Source organism: Marmota flaviventris, chromosome 18 (genome assembly GCF_047511675.1).
Source record: "Marmota flaviventris isolate mMarFla1 chromosome 18, mMarFla1.hap1, whole genome shotgun sequence".
In the NCBI taxonomy this organism is placed as follows: domain Eukaryota; kingdom Metazoa; phylum Chordata; class Mammalia; order Rodentia; family Sciuridae; genus Marmota; species Marmota flaviventris.
The window spans coordinates 49,999,193-50,013,301 of NC_092515.1; the positions used below are offsets into that span (position 1 = coordinate 49,999,193).

A 14,109-nucleotide genomic window follows, 5' to 3' on the forward strand; every position below is an offset into this window, starting at 1 on the left:
ATGCCATCCATTTATTTACCTACAAATGCCATGAATTTATTCTCTTTTATTGCTGAATAAAATTTCATTGTGTATATATGCTGCATTTTTTTATCCATTCATCTACTGAAGGGCATCTAGGTTGGCTCCACAGTTTAGCTATTGTGAATTGTGCTGCTATAAACAATGATGTGGCTGTGTCCCTGTAGTATGCTGATTTTAAGTCCTTTGGGTATAGACCAAGGAGAGGGATAGCTGGGTCAAATAGTGGTTCCATTCCCAGATTTCCAAGGAATCTCCATACTACTTTCCAGATTGGCTGCACTGATTTGCAGTCCCACCAGCTATGTATGAGTGTACCTTTTTCCCCACATCCTCACCAACACTTATTGTTATCTTCCTAATAGCTGCCATTCTGATTTGCATTTCTCTAATTTCTCTAATTGCTAGAGATGATGAACTTTTTTATATATTTGTTGATTGTATATCCTCTTCTGAGAAGTGCCAGTCCTTTTAATTAGAGAGTTGAGATTATTTACATTCATTGTTATTTTTGAGGGATGTTTATTATTTTCTGAAATTTTATTTATTTCAATTGTTTAATTAAGCCCTAATTGTCATTTGCTTAACTATGCTTCTAATGAGTGTCATCCTTTCCCCAGCTCTGATATTTGTTTTAATTTCTTGTATGTGTAGGATTTCTTTAAGTATTTTCAGCAAAGCTGGCTTAGTGACTATGAATTCTTTTAGTTTACGCTCATCTTGGAAAGTTTTCAGTTCTCTTTTGATTCTGGAAAATAAGTTTGCTGGATATAACAATCTTGGTTGTCAATTATTTTCTTTCAGGGTTTGTTAGAGTCTGTAAACAAGTCAGGATGGCACCTGGCATTTTGCCAGAGAAATGTTAGGGTCTGTAAACAAGTCAAGATGGCACCTGGCAAAATGCCAGAGGGAGTGGTTTGTGAAGTAATGCCAGCGAGCCATTAATGGAGATTTCTTATTGGTTGACTGCTGTATCTAGTTTATGCTAATTAAGATAAGCTGTGTGGAATGTATAAATATCCCTCTGTTGTCCTACAATAAACGGCTCCTTCTCCTGCTGTATCAATCTACACAAGTTGCTCGTCACCCCCCACCCCCCGGTTAATTTGCCCAGCCAGCCGGGCTGTGGCAAGGGTTTGAACCATTGTTCCAAGCCCTCCTGGAATTTAGAGTTTCTATTAAGAAATGAGATGTTATGCTGATTGGTTTACCTCTAAATGTGACCTGTCATTTCTCTCTAAGATTTTAAAAATTCTATCCTTGTGCCATATATTGGTATTTTAATTATAGTATGTTATTATTCTAAATGCTTCCTGTATTTGGATATTCATCTCATTCCCAAGGTTTGAATATTTTTTGCCATTATTTAACTAAATTGACTATCAGTGTCATCAGTCTGTATTACTACTCCTTACTCAATGCCAATGATTCTAAAGTTTGTTCTCTTCATGTCCTATAGTTCTTGTGTACTCTGATCATAGTTTCTTTTTTATTTTTTGTGTTTTTTTAATTTATTGCTAAGTATCAAATTCATATACCTATTCTCAAAGGCCTCAAATTCTGTCATCTATGTGATCTAATCTATTGGTGAGACTTTCAAGTGAATTTTTTATTTGATTATTTGAGTTATTTTAAAGATTTATGTTTGGTTCTTTTTCAGAACCTCTCTTCAATGAAATGCAGTTTCATCCTGTATTTTCTCCCTTATCTTGTTTCTTAGGTCTTCTTATAGCTCTTAATCATTTTAAAATCACCTTTTGAGAATTTGTCTGGGATTTCATCCACTTCAGTATCTATGTATTTGGTTTTTAGGTGGTGATAAATTTTTGGAGGTATGTTATTGGCCTGTTTTCTCATATTTTATGAGATGCTATATTTGTGCATCTGTTGAAATGTATTCCTCATCCTCTGTTTTGTGAAAGTCCTTTAGTGATTAGTTATCTCTATAATAACCTCTCATCTGGGGGCATATCTTAGCTTGAACACACCTCATCATCATAATTAAAGTGTTAATTTTAATCATAAACACCAGAGTAACTGCCAGTAACAATGGTAATATAAGAGCAAACCATATATCAACATTTGCTATCAAAGTTATTATTAATGATTTTTGCAATTCTATTCATCAAAAAAGAAATGTAAGTGAGAAATAATATATAATAGACTTAAAAAGTTAAGCATTTGTATTCTACATTGAATTAGAAGAATGGAAGAAAAAAAAGATAAAGGGTGAGGGATGAAAAGGAAACAAGTTAAAATCTGAGGAGCAAAAAGGATGAAAGACAAAAGGCAGGAATAGAGATGGAAGAAAGGAAAACAGGTATTGGAAGGATCCAATTAGTTAATAAAATTAGCACTGTGACAAATCACAAAACATGGGAGACCCTCAAAATCCATTAATAGCATGTAGTTAGTGCAATAATTGTCAAACAGATTCAGTTTCATTAGGCTTTTGAAATAGGGGACTTTCTTTCTGGAGTTTCCATTTTAGATTCCAACTATGAAGAAATATGTGGCCCAAATGTCATGCTATTTATTTGTTCTCTGACTCAAACTGGCCAAACTTGTTAGGAGAATCTGTATGCTGAGCTCTTCTTCTTTTTCACTAGCCACCTCTGGTTGGGGAGCAGTATCTTCTTCAAAGCAGACTTGACACAAAAAATTATTATTGTATCTATTATTGTGTCCAGGGTGGAACTGTATATAAGTCTGGTCAGATTGCTAGTCAGCCCTCTCACTTGTTTTACTTACAGACTGATCTAAGTTGAGTCATAACTCTCATTCTGATAGCCTCAGTTTGTGTGCTGGAGGGAAGTATGTGGAACATGTTAGTCTGTACTCTACTCCCTTTTGGGATTTGGGGAGGTGGCACAGGAAGGTGGCTTTTCATCTGACCCTCATCTGTCCCAGTCCTCATCCCCTCCATTGCTCTGCTCCTAATCCAAGATATCAGACTTCAATTTCAAATGAAATTGCCCTTCATTTCTTCTCCACTCTGCAGACTGAGAGACTGGCATCTGTAGTTACCCTACAGATTTTCCCTGAGTTCCCCCCCACCCCAAGACCATAAGACTGTCTTACAGTCTCTATTTCATGCCTAAAATGATTTTTGGTGTGGGTACCCACCAATCTAGTGAAAAATAGAGCCTAAATGGATGTTTGGTGTTGGGTGTTCAAAAGCAAGTATACCAAAAACTAGACAAGAAGAGGAAAAAATAGCTAAACAGGAAAACCAAAGGTAAGCTGCAAGGACTTCTAGCCTGCCCTTGGGAAATAGAGAGTGTTTTTAAGTTGTTGCTCTTTCCCCCAGTTTAATGTCTCTGTTGGGTGGTGCCATGACTTTCAGCCATATCTGAGTTTATGTTCTATTCAGATTGCAAATTTTTTGAATAGCAGCATCTGTTTTTCTTAAATCCAGTGGGAGAATTTCTTTTGGCTTGTTGGAGGTAAGCTTCCCCTCCCCAACTGAACTACTATACACTTGACACTGCTACCATTGTTTTTAATAATTTTTTTTCTATTCTAGAAACCAATATTTTTATTTTCCCTTGGTTGCTGGCTTCCTGAGTTGCCTACTGTCTTTTCTCACAGTTTCCTACCTCTGTTTGCCACTGCAGAACTGCTGTTTTAATTCACTCTTTGGGAGTTGTTATGATATTGTGGGTTTTTCTGATCTGCCGTTTTTCCTCTTCTGAAAGATTGTTTCTGAGAAGTACTTTTTTAAAAAAAGGATTATAGTATTATACTTAATTTTATGGTTTTATGTTTATATATATAAATGAATTTCATTTTAAAGAATCTATTTTTATATTTGAGAAATACTGCACTATTCAGTATGGTCTTCTTGTAAATAGAAATTTATTTGGAAAACAATGTTTTTATTTGAGCACATTTAATGCACCAGCCATAACTTTTCTTGTTTGATTGTCAAGCTAGTGTCTGGTAGGGTATCTTCAGTACTTTTGATTATATTTTTGTAATCTATATCCATATAGTCCCAATTTATATAATGCTGTCAACAAGTAGTGGTTATTTGAGTTTATGATCAGATTCAAATTGTATCGTCATTTCAAAAATTCCATTTTGGTTGTGAAATTTTTATGCATATTAATTCTTCCTGGATTGGTTCTTATCAGAGACTTTATTTACTCTATCCTTTGCTCTGTTTTAATGTTAACATTTTTATAAATCTAAATTCCTGAATTTTTAATACAGATTATTAAGAGGCCTGATTGAAATAGACTAAATTTTGTAACCATACCTCATAGTCAATGGCTACTTTGTGTTTCCAGGTCAAATTGGGGTAAGATTTGGGGAGATGAATTGAAGCAAATATTTATATCATGCCATGGTAAGAAATTTTATATTCAATATTAGCCATCCTCCTTCTGTGATATAATTAAAGTCACTTAGTTGTATACTTTAAATGAGTAAATTATATGGCATGTTAATTATATCTCCATGAGAACATTTTTTTAAAGTTATAGCCTTGTAGCAGTCTATTTCCATTTGCCATCTCATCTGCTGTTATATTTTCATTTATAATACACTATATATACATTAACCAAAACTTTAGTGTTATTATATTTCCATTAAATAATCATAGTCTTTTAAATGTATTTTTAAAAATATATATATATAGTTCTTCATATTTGCCTACATATTTGCCATTTCAGACTTCTTCATTTTTCCTGTATGAATTTTCAGGTAAGTTTCCACAGTCTAATAATTTCCATTGTATTTCTTGTAGTGAAGCTATGCTGATAACAGGCTCTCTCAATTTTTGTTTTTCTGAAAATGTTTATTTCACTTTTAAGATAATTTTTTCCTGCATATGGAATCCAAGTTTGACTTGAATTTCAAGTTTCTGCTTTCCCCAGCACTTCAAAGATGTTTCATTATTTCCTGCCCTTCATTGTTTCTGATGAGAAATCAGAAGTAATTTGTATCATTGTTTCCCTTTTTTAATGGGACTTTCTTCCTGGTGGTGGCTTTTCTCTTTATGTTTTCAGGTGTACGGTTAAGATGTATCCCAGTATATTTTTCTTCATATTTATTTTGCTATGATTCCATGATCTTGAATATGTAAGTTTATGTTTTTCAATAATTTAGAAAAATTTGGCCATTATATTTTCATATGTTCCTTCTCTCCAAAAAAAAATGAAAGTAAATATAACTTAAACCATTTAAGCATGATCTCACAGTTCACAAAGTCTTTGGGTTGTTGTTTGTTTTTGTTGTTTTTTTTTCAGTATTTTTCTCTTTCTTTCTCTCAGCTTCAGGTTGAATATTTTCTTTTGATCCAGCTTTAAGTTCACTGCTTTCTTTCTTTGACCTTCTCTATCTTACTGTTGTTCCTAGTCGTTTTTTTTCTTCACATGTTTAGTAATTTTTAATTATGCCCTTATAGAGACTATAGATATCATCATCTAAATAGTGTTGATTTTGTTCTAGCAAGCAATTCTAGTGGCTAAATTCAAACTTCAAACTTTACCCTGAGCTAAAGGCTTCAGTCTTCTAGCTGTTGCTTTTTACCGGGTCCTCCAAACATGCATTAATCAAGACCAGCCCAAGATGTGAGAGAACTTATATATAAATTTTCCTTCTCTGGCCCCTTAAATTTCTCATTTCTGAGATTTTCTCATCTTTTTGTAGCCATTCCATCAGTTCAAACTCTTCCCTCTGAATCCCCAAATCAGTTAAACTGCAGTTTTCCCCTTGACTCCTCCCTACTCCATGCAGTACAGCGGAGAGCCCTTAGAAAGCCACACACAGAATTAGTACATTTCCCTTTTCTCTAATGTCGAATTCCCTCTAGTTGTTGCCTATTAAGTTGGTATCTAGTGCCTGCAAGTAATTATCTTTATATTTTCCCCCAGAGTTATTTATCTGTTGGGATGTTAATCTAATACAAGTAACTCTACTCTTACAAAAAGTGTGAATTGTTTATCATGATTTTTAAACTTAAAGAATATTTTTATGCTAAGAATGTTTCCTTTTAATGACCCCTTGTTCTTGGTCTCATGAGTGCAATAAAGATGCTGTCTGATTTGTCCAAGAATATTGATTACAGGTCTTGTGAAGTTATTTTCTATTCCTTTCTCTCTTTTCCTCAAAGTTTCCTTTTTTTAATTGTTCAATTTTTCACTGTGTCCAGAGGAATTTGAGAAAATCTGCTTCTTGACTATTAATTCATATTTGAGTATGAGGTTCTAAAAGATAATATAAAATCTCTTTGTATATTTATATGGATTATTTGTTGGTGCCAGTGTTTGACAGAATGGTTGGTTGTCTTATTTGGACCTCCAACTGTTATAATTTCTAAGTCTTTTATCTTATAATGGTCAGTTTTTTCAGTTTTTTCTTAAGTTCCTGTCTTGAGAATATGAGCTTGGCTTCCAATATTCTTAGAGTCACACTGAGAACAGGAGATGATGTGGTCATCATTTAATATACAGATTTTCAGTAACTCCTTTGTTTTTAATATGAAGATAGTTTTCAGCCAAATTTTACATCCCAGTTCAAAGTCACACAAGTTTTGCCTCTTCAAAGAATAGATTTCTAGTCTTCTCTATGGATCACAGAGGGGCAATTTGCTTAACTATAAGGTTGATGAAGGTCTTATGTAGGTCTCAGTGCTTCTACAGACTTTTATTCATACCTTTGCCATATCCCAACCTTCAGAAGCATCTAGTACTTGTACTTCTTGTGTCTTTATGTGGGTCTGTTGTACAAATTCACTTGTTTCTTTCCCTGCTGGCTTAAGTTTTAAGTCAGTTCTCACTTACCCTTATGCTTTGGAGCTTTTAAACTTTAATGTAGTCTCATCCGCCTTTACCTTTGGCCTTCTGAATACTTTAATTTCGAATCATTCTACTGTCATTTTGGTGAAGTTCTCAAAAGAAGAAGTGGTAAGCCCTTATGTTCATACTGCCTCTAACTCCAAGTTTGTATTCATCATCTGTTACTTGGGACAATTATGATAGCTTCCTATTTAATCTTCCTGTTGCTATTCTCATTACTACAACTCACTTATCTATTTTCATACCTCCCCCACCCCACCCAGTTCGACTTCAAACTCCTAGTGGACAAACACCCAAACTTTGTAAGGGGTACTCCCCTTACTAAGTTATACTTAGAATATCTTGTGATCCATAACTACTGAATATTTTGCTGTTTTCTATAATCTTTGTTATCTACAATGAGGTATTCCAGATGCAAAAAATGGTGTGAGGAAAAAAATGCTTAGAAGCAGAAAGTATACATTATTCAAGCAACAAAAAGGAACTCTAATTTCATTAGATATAAGGGGTTCGTAAAATATGGAGAAAGGTGGTTAAGACTCTTTATGTCCAGTCCAACTGGAATAGCTTTATTAATAATACTGTTTTGAATCTTAACTTCAGAGACTACCACTAAACTAAAAATGAAATTATATTTGCCTAAGAAATTTGATGCAACTCTTCATACAAGTAAGCAATGTATATAATTTAGTTTTTTTGTTCTTTGTTTTTGTTTTGTGGTGCTGGGGATTGAACCCAGGGCCTTGAGCATGCTAGGCAAGGACTCTACCACTGAGTTACATCCCAGCTAGCCCCAGATGTTAGTTTTGGGGTTAAAAAATCACAAGAAATCTTTTTTCAATTTCTTTTTGGAGTGTTCCTTTTCCACTTTGGAATGTTCCTTCCACTTTTTCCCAGCGTATTTCCATGTAGGTCTAATTAGCTTTGATCTAATAAGACACTAGAAAAACATAAATTTTGTTTTTATAGCCCTTTTAGAGAAGATTAGCAAAGGATATTAACATTAGGGACTTGTTCAACAAAACAATGTCTCTACAAGTACTTACTATGGTGAGAACTGTGGAAAAGAGAAAAAATAGATTGGTTCTTAACACTAACTCGGTAACTGTCCATATTTTCTCCTGGAAGCATTGTAACTTATCCTTGGGCAGAAAAAGTGTGGTTTTGGGAAACAACAAATAGAAAAAGGAGTAATTTTAATCACTGCAGTAACCAAGTCTAAAAATCACTTGAAACATCTACTTTGATATTACAGGCACCCTTAGAGAACCATATTCATATGTGTGTGCCCTAACTCAAAGATATGAATCCAATGAATTGATACATGAAAACCTTCATGTACCAAGAAGCAATGTGGGCAAGTTCAATTGAGCTCTTTCCATGCATTGGGAGGTACTCTTAGGCTTATACCTGAAGAGATGTATACTGGGCAGCATGGCCAGCTTTTCAGAAAAAAAGCCATGCCCAATTTATTGCAATTTGGCCAACAAAGAACAAGAAATGTGGCACCAGAGTATTTCAACAATGACAATAAAAAGTGTGCTGGGACTTCTGAGTTGTCTTTGTTCAATAAGCCCATCTTGTGTCAGGGACATTAGTAACAGATGAAGAGTTCAACTACTTGCTTGACTGGTCAGTGGATGGTTACTAGAAGTGAACTCTAAGTCAAAATAAGCATCCATAGAGGTCTCAGGGTTGTCAGCAAAGCAAGCATCATGGGAAAGAAGAAAAGACATAGAGACCTGTGATTTGAAAAACTTTTTAAATGTGCCATTATTTTGTGTCCTAGGTTGATAATAAGAGATATGTGCTTATGATAATCACTATGTATGTGTTTAAAAGGGCTTGAAAGTAACAGTACATCAACACCTGCGTTCTCTTTTTTAAAAACTATTTTTTAGTTGTCAATGGATTTTTTACTTTATTTATTTTTATGTGGTGCTGAGGATCAAACCCAGGACCTCACACATGCCAGGTAAGCACTCTACCACTGAGCCACAATCCCAGCCCAACACCAGCATGCTTAAAAATTCTAAATGAACAGCAGAGACACTTAAGGAAAGGGCATATTTTATCCATGTGCATTCAGTCCAGAAAACATCCTTGAATTTAAATGTAAAGCTGGATTTTGAAGAGGGTGAAGACCATGAATCTCTAAAGATGGAAAAGAAGAATGATATAAAGTTAAATTTTGGGCCACCAAACCAAACCAAAGAAAAACCTTTAATTTGCTTTTTTTTTTTTTTTTTTTTTTTTGCGGGGGGTGGGGTGGTGACTGGAATTGAACTCAGGAGCACTTGACAGGGTCTCACTGAGTGGCTCAGTGCCTTGCTAAGTTGCTGAGGCTGGCTCTGAACTCACAATACCTCAGCCTCCATGCTTCTGGGATTACAGGCATGTGCCACCACACTCCGCAACGAATTTTCATTTTTAATTGTAGAGCAAACTGTCATCTGCAGAAGTTCTCTCCCCTCTTTTGATCATCTCCCATTCCATCACAGTAGCAAAGGCATTCTTTTGCCAATATCACATCTATAGCAGATGGAAAAGCATAGAGGGCAAGAAAAGTCAAACTTAAAGATAGCAAACATAATAGGGCAGCAAGTAAAATTTTAGTTCATAGAATAGTCATTCTAATGATGAAGTCCTTTGAGTAATGGACATATTTATAGGCATTCACTCTGGATATTTGAGTAAAAGAGTAATTGATATACAAATATTTTCAAAACTTGGTTGATGTGGATAAAGTCAGATGATAAGAATTCCTAACAAGCTACTGAAATATTCTACATGAGAAAGTTAAGGCTAGAGATCTGGAAAGTCGAGAATTTGGGAAGGGAATACAGATGTGGTAGGGCCATGGGGTTGATGGAAAAGTGAATCTTAAAAGTATTATAAAGAATTAGCAAAATTTGTTAAAATAGAACTAGGAAAAGGTGATGCCAAGGTTATGAGTCTGGAGTTTCTTAACGTGTTGATAGTCAAGGAAAAATTAGTGAAGATAGCTCTTGGGGGAGATGGATTGTTTTTCAATATGATGTTTCAGGAATAGTTGTGGCATTTTAAATTGAAATGTTTGATAGACAGTGGTGGTACAGAACTAGAAAGAGGATAAGAATAATTGTGGATGAGAGAGTAATTCAAGATTGGCAATATCTGAAATGCAAAGATTCATCTAGAACCTTCAAAAGGAGTATATCAAAGGAGTGAAAATTTTGTAATTTATCCTTGAGAAATGCCCAGAGTTACAGGAAATGAAATAATGATTAATGTATCAGAGAAAGTTGGAAGAATTGTTGAATCTCCAAATTATATGGTCCACAATGCCATGGATTTGCCTCTAAAAGTATGCACAAGAGAACCTCCAGTCTGCCATTAAGAAGCCAAAGGTGCAGGGTTTCGTGTAAGCCAGGGAACAGGTGGAGGAATGACAACTGCCATGGTTGACGTTGTGTGGCATCACAGGATGGTGTGGGGCTTTCCCAGACAATATCTTTACTTCCGCAACAACTCAGTGAAATGATTATTACTGTCCCTGTACTGATAAGGAACTGAAAGGTGGGCTAAATTTCAAAAAATGAAAACAGTGGGGGGAAAATGCTGATTTTTGGACCAGAAAGACATTTGAAAGAACATTAAATTTCTCAAATTTCACATTGTTATTGGGGAAAAATTATTTCCACACAGGCCTTATTTTAAAGATGGAAACTTCTGCCCTCTAAAAAGTCCATGCTAATAGTAGAAAACTCTTTTGTTTGTCATGAGGTGATTTCATAAAGAGAACAGTAATAAGAAAATCCTGGTATCTACTCCATTCAAATTCTTCCATGTTTGTTGCATAAAATTCATGGGCTTAGAGGTCTTATTATTTTAATCAAAGTATATGTGTGTGTTTGGCTAGAGAAGTTTCATTTTTATATTAGTTTATCCTTCTTTGCTGCTATTCTTGAAGAACTTTACTGTTTTCCTGTAAACTGATTTAAATTGCAGATAAAAGCCTATTTGTAAAAAATGCCAGAAAGAAAAATAAATTTATAAATATAATAGGGAAAATACACCTATCTTAATTTATTTGTATAGTTAAAGATATTCATAGTCTGTAGCCCCTCCTCTAAACCCACTTTAAGATTCCCTTAAACTCACTGTACTTCTCTTTTCCACTTCGCAATACTTCTTCTCCCCCCACTCCTCATGGCTGCTTCTCTCTCTCATTAACTCATTAAATCTTTCCAGGGTGGGTCTACTTTCTTAATATGGTCCTCCCTAGTTATAGCAGCCTTCAAAGTAAAAGATGAGATGCACACTAGAAGAGGATTATTTCCTAAGTTGAATACTGCTTTTTATAGACCTAACAAAAAAATATTTTCCTGCAGCCAGATACAGTGGTACATGACTGTAATCCCAGTGACTCAGGAAGCAGAGGTGGGAGGATTTCAAGTTCAAGGCCAGCCTCAGCAATTGAGTGAGGCCCTAAGCAACTTAGTAAGACACTGACTCAAAATAAAAAATAATAATAAAATAAAAAGAGCTAGAGATGTAACTCTGTGGTAAAGTGCCCCTGGGTTTCATCCTCAGTACAAAAAAAAAAAAAAAAATCCTGTTGTATACATTGGTATATTTATATAGATGTGTATATTCATCCATTTATTCTGTAGGATATTTAATCTAAACCTTACACTTTTCTTGTGGATACCTAAACACAGTCACCACTGTCCTGTCCCTAGGCATTATCATTATAAATTCTTTGAATCTCCCTTTTTACAGATATCCTACATATTTTCCACTAAATAATTCTTGAAAACTACTTCTAAATATTGGTAATATAAGTTACTCCCATATATCCATTAACTATATTTGTCAGTTGTTTCACTTTCTATGTCTGAAAGTCTCTAGTTTCATGGATCGCAGACTGTGCTCCCAAGTACCCCTGGACACTTCAGCCTACTCCCAGGGGCCAGAAGGATATTTTAAATCTTTGAGAGAAACACAGTGACATCTGTTGGGCATGACCTGAACTACGACTATTCGGTCGGGACTTTGCTTTAGCCTAGAGGAGTCATGAAAAAGCTACTGGACACTGAGAGCACCAAGAACCTTCTCAGTTTGGGAATCTCTGCTCTCAACATTAAAATTTCTTTTGTATTTTTATACAGTTGATCAAAGCAACTAAAATACCTGTTTTTTATGAGGAATTATTTTTTAAACTTTTTTTTATTAAAAAACACATCGTTTAATGAGATGCATAGGACTTTTCCCCCCAATTAATTCTATGTCTATGTGTGAATTTTACTGGCTGAATCAATTTTATTTACTTTTCTTTTGCTGATATAATCTATGAGAAAACTTTTAATCATATATAAATAGATGGAGATGGAAAGATATTTATTATAGCAATTTTACCATCCTTTGAACTCTACTTTTGAGTCACATACCAAATACATAAGCAAAAAGCTGGAAAACTTTCTTCCTTGCAGGAGAATTCATTGCCTAGACCTGTGCTAACCAGTAGCCATTAGCCACATGCAACTATTTAAACTACATTAAAATGAAATAAAATTTGAAATCCAGTTCCATGTTGCACTAGCCATATTCCAAGTGTTCAATAGCCGAAGTGAGTGACTACTGTGCTGGACCGCAGAGACAGAATATTTTCATTATTATAGGAATCTGCTGCATAGTGCTGATCTGCACATTCAAGTCATCTCATTTTTCAACACTTGACCAATATATTGAATTATTTCCATTTTTGGTACCCCAGAGGTTTTTCCACCCCAGGGTAAAGGCAGCATAATTTTTATTTTGATATATACTATCATAACTGATATGGTTTTAGTGACTTGCCTTTTACATTCAACCTTAAGCTTTTGAAATTCACTCATTGATTTATGTGGTTTTTATTCACTTTGCTGTTGAGTAGTATTCCATTGTATGAATATACTTTATCGATTTTCACACACACACACACAGTTTTTTTCAGGTTGTTTGTTTATTTTTATTAAAACCAGTGTTGCTCTGAAATTCTCTTTAATGTCACTCAAGGCCCATGTGCAAATTTCTCTAGATGTATACTTTGGAGTAGAATTTCTGGGCCATAGAATATTTCCATCTTCAACTTGACTGGATAATACCAAATTGTGTTTAAAAGTGGCTAGACTAGTCCACACTACCATTAGCAGTATTTAAGAGCTCTGACTTCTTTATATATTATTTCAAATTTAGATTGACTGTGATAGATAAAAACAAAGAAACAAATGTATAATAGTAGCTTAAGCAAAAGAAAAATTTACTACCCTTCATGCAGATAAAGTTTAGAGGTAAATAATTCATTGTACAAGGGTGAGTACAAATCATTAGGGTCCAGTTATTCTGTTTTATTACTTCATTATTCTCAATGTGTAAATTTTCTTTCACTTCATAGTGTAAAGAGGCTGCCTGATCTCTAGCCATCACATCTGCTTTCAGCTTCTCAGAAGAAGGAAGAGGGAAAGAAGGTCATGCCTCCTCACTCTGACATGTACAAGGACATTTGAACTATCTATATCAGTTGTAATGTAGTAGCTAGATCTTAACCAAATGATAACAGAGTGATTGGAAAATGATAACTGTATCCTAAAGTGGTTTTGTTTCAGCCAAATATCAGTACTTTATTGGACAAAGGAGATAAGGAATACTGGAGGACAATAAGAGGTTTCTTCAACTTTCCACAGTTTGCCAACTGTTAGTATTATCATCTTTAAAAGCCTTTGTTTGTTTACTGCCTTATCGGCATAAACTGGTATCTCACTGTGATTTTGATTTATACTTCCCTGGTTACTAGAAAGGTTGAACATATTTAAGCTTATAGGCCATTTGAATTTCTACTTTTCTGTAGTAACTGTTTCTTTTGTTCTTTTCTTTCTATTCTGTTTTATTTTCCTTATTAAATTTTAGGAATTTATTATATATTTCATTATGTACTTCTTCTTTTTGTAGGCTTATATTTCAGGCTTTACCTGTAACAATAATGTAACAATTTTTGAAACTCTAGTCTGAAATTGTCTTTTAGTAGATGCGTTTAGTCCATTTATTGTGATTACTAATGTATTTCTATCTACCCATCTTGTTTTGTGCTATTCTACTTTTTCTGTTTTTTTTAAATTTCTTAACTTATTTTGAATAGTCTTTTTCTTATTTCATATGTTCCCCAACTAGCTGAGCAGTCATCTGCTATATTGCTACTATTTTAATGGTTATATTTTAAATTCTAATATGCATACATAAATAAAATCCAAAAACAATCTAAATA

The 14,109-nt window shown here is 34.3% G+C and overlaps 1 long non-coding RNA gene across 2 annotated transcripts in view; it reads left to right on the forward strand.

The window, feature by feature from the left end:
• The first annotated feature begins 3,373 nt into the window (after positions 1-3,373).
• Positions 3,374-14,109, forward strand: part of LOC139702642 (uncharacterized) — a 63,382-nt gene continuing 52,646 nt past the window's right edge. For both annotated transcript variants that reach the window (XR_011705214.1, XR_011705215.1), the window contains exon 1: positions 3,374-3,467. This is a non-coding gene — a long non-coding RNA (uncharacterized lncRNA). The remainder of the gene's footprint in view (positions 3,468-14,109) is intronic.